Source organism: Stylophora pistillata, chromosome 1 (assembly GCF_964205215.1).
Source record: "Stylophora pistillata chromosome 1, jaStyPist1.2, whole genome shotgun sequence".
NCBI classification, from domain to species: Eukaryota; Metazoa; Cnidaria; class Anthozoa; order Scleractinia; family Pocilloporidae; genus Stylophora; species Stylophora pistillata.
This window is the reverse complement of record NC_142519.1, coordinates 11333792-11337573: the sequence shown is the minus strand read 5'-3', so window position 1 is coordinate 11337573 and position 3782 is coordinate 11333792.

Genomic DNA, 3782 nt, shown 5'->3' with positions numbered 1-3782 from the left:
ATATAAACCCGTAATGATAAATCAAACAACAACAAACATATGAAACATATGTGTGAACTGCGGTTATAAGACGTATATGAGAACGATTCTTCGCAGTAAAGCACTATTTGAGCAATAGTGGAAATCAGACCTGAAAAAAATTTCAGGCCTGTACGGGATTCGAACCACTGACCTCTGCGATACTAGTGCAGCGCTCTACCAATTGAGCTAACAAGCCAACTGGGAGCAGGCCATCAAATTAATTCGATATGATTTCCACTATTGCTCAAATAGTGCTTTACTGCGAAGAATCGTTCTCATATACGTCTTATAACCGCAGTTCACACATATGTTTCATATGTTTGTTGTTGTTTGAACAACAGCTTTGTTTTGTAACTGTCCCGGATGTCGCCACGTCACAAGTCACATGTTTCCATTACATTTGCGCCCTAACAAACTTTGTTAGGGCGTAAACCACACCAGCTCAGTTTGTGTACACCACAAAGTCACACCATTTGGCTCCACTTATTGCCATCTGACCCTGGACTAGAAAATAGTGTTTCTATGTGTCTGTTTGAGTGTCAAAGTCCCATTCTCATCTACTTCACTCATGTAATTCTTCACTGATGCTACTCCTTCACAGGGTTTATTGTTCCCAGCTGTGTATGGACTTTCTACTTCCACAATACCTCATGGGTCTATTTCTTTGCTGTCATAACATATACTGTTCGATGTTGCAGCTAAAAAAAGAATCTTCTGGACTTATAAAAAGTCCACATGTTATAATATGCTTTTTATGAGCTGAGGTAGCCCTCTATACACTTGCATGACAGTACTCTCATTTTCCCTTCCCATTTTAATATATGATCTACAAAGGTAATGGGGGGCTTTGGCTGCAGGAGATCTTTTACAACCAATTCATGCTTAGCTCTTTTGTTTTGCACTTTTCAACAAATTTTCCCAAAGTTAGAGACAGCTTTTCAAAAACATATTACTTCAAAGCACTGTGTCCATTCAGCTTGCTTTTATGTTTCACATTGAAGTCTGTGAGATTGATCATAGGTCACATGAAATAATTCAGCATTATCTAGTAGTTTGGCTGTTGTGTCTGATGGAATTTCTAACTATTTTTTCCTACCCATTCTTGTAATTTCTCTCCTTTTAGTTGAAATGGAGGTGGCCATGTAGGTACAATTGGAGAGGGGGAGTAGCACTTGTACTATTGCACTAATAATTATGATTGGTCCACCATAATTGTCACATCAAAATAATTAACATCTTCACCTACGTTGCGACCAAAACGGCTCAAAAAGTTGTACTCTATAGAGAGGGGGATATGGGGGGTTCTGAATACCCCAATATTGCAAACAAAATAGAACAAACACTGCATCACCGCAAGGAATTTATTATCAACACACCAACTACTTTACTGCAAGGTATTTATTATCAACACACCAACACCCTGATGTAAGTAGTCCCAAGATCTACCTCGGGTCTGGTTTCTCTCATCTTTACTATGTGCTGGTCTTTGGCTTGCCAATAGCGCATGTGATAGAGGCCCTACACAATTTGTTTCTTTCCAGTATTGAATAAATATTACCTGCAAGCCTCACTTGTACAAGCTGAAGCTTTTATTCCAATTCTTACTCCCGTCTCAACTTTGAACATCAAAGCAACAACATGGCTGCATGATTCCTCAAGACTGAAAAAATGTAAATGATACAACTTTAGATTGCATATACACCTTGTAAATACCACAAAAGGACATTAAAGGAAACATATAAGAACCGTATAGTCGCAGCGTCCAGTTACAATTTCTCCCTTTTGCTTTGCACTTACCCAGGGAAGATACGATTCTTTGCAGGATTCAGCCTAACTGGGTCTTACTTCGGCTTTTAGCACTACATATTTGGTAGGGTTGAAGTTTGCTGTGAAGCTGTAAATTGGCCCAACTTTTCTTGAGACAAAGTAATTGTAAGCTTAAAGGCTCTCATAATCTTTCAGCTTTTTTTTTTTTTTGTGAAATCACCAAAGCTACCTATGAGATGATAAAAAACATCGCCGTAACCCATTTGCGGCCACGACAAAGGCGAATCCTACCAGAAGTTCTCATCGTCCCAAATCTTGTAAGGGTTTCGGATCTCCTCGAAACCTTGTCCAACGGAAACTTTTTGCTTCTCTTTCAACCTTTTTCAGTCCTCGGGTGCAAGAATCTGTAAATACTCCCTCTTTTTACCACTTACTTTCTTACACGCACAAGAAATCTCCACCACGTCCGCCATATTGTTTGATCTTTTTGCTACTCACCAAACAGTGCATGCGCCTCAAGATATAAACAAAGATTCGCCTATTTTGTAAAAAATCATCTCTTTTACTCGAGATCAGAAGAGGTAACTAATAAAGGCTGGTTGTCATTAGCGACGGAGTCGGAGTCTGAGTCTGAGTCGTAGTCGGACTCGTAAGAGCGCTTATGACCTAGTGAAAATCGAAGAACGGGGTAGTAATTGGAGTCATAAGCTGGACGGAATCGGAGTCGGAAGAATCAGAACGTTTCCATTTTCTTCCGATTCCGCTTAGACTCCATCGCTTACGATCTAGTGAAAACTGCATTGTCGGAGTAGGAAGCGGAAGCGGAGGAATAAACCAATCACAATGCTCGATTCCAGGCCCGCGAAAGTACAAATTTTGGCGCCAAAGACAACATGGCGGATGAAGAGCGACTTGTGCTTTGGCTCTTATTAATCATTATTTTGCGCAGGCAGAGACAATACAGGAATGATATCGTTCGAAAAAGAAAGCGATTTTGGGTTCGTGATATCTATCGACGTCGAGCAGCTTTGGGAGAGTATGCTAACCTCATCAGCGAACTAAATAAATAGTCTTTACTTCACTGATAAAATACATATCAAGCGTTACATATGGGTGATGCTATATCGAAGGCGCTCGTCGAGGGTCGAACACACAAATTTATAGTACAGCGGTTAAATATAAAATATGTCATGTAAGCTGTACCACTTATTCCCAACGAAAAGTTCAAACCCGAAATGTGTAAGATCGCACTGAACAAAGTATAAAGATATACAAAAACTAATACAAATGTTTTCAGTGTGTTTGAGCTAATTTACAAGGTTGTCAATGCGCTAATAAACCTAACAGTAACGTTTGAATTTTAGACGGTAGCTTCATCTCTTAAAAAGTAAAGTTTGAGAGAGATTCTCCTTGGAGCGTTAAGTTAATTTTTTTAGTAATGTAATACGAAAAACTTGTCAACACTGAAACATCAAATGATTCGTAAAATAACGAACAAGATTTTCAGGAATTGTACACAGCCTAGCCTAGTCTTAAGTCAGTCCCACACCAGAAAGAATCTTCTCCAATATCAATTTACGTCACTAATCTGCAACGATGATATCCTCGAACTCGTCTCTTTTCCCATCGAAATAACCCAAAAAGTACTGGTTTTTAACAGAATAATTTTCAAGGTTTTCCTCAAGGAACTCAATCTCCGATTTGTTTAGAGACGATTGAATAGTCGCCGCCATGATTACCCATTTTAGTGTCTCACTGAAAAACTGTTTTCAGTTTTAAATGTCATCCTTTCGCGGGCTTTCGCAAATATTCGTGGGTTTCATAATTTCCTCGCTGACCAAACTTACCGTTTACTCTTACCCTCGACGAGCGCCTTCGATATAGCATCACCCGTTACATATAAAGTGTAACGGGCTAAAATATGTATTAATTACTTACAGCTAAGTTATGCTTAAAACTAAGTCTATTAATAAAAGAATTTTTAAAACACTCAG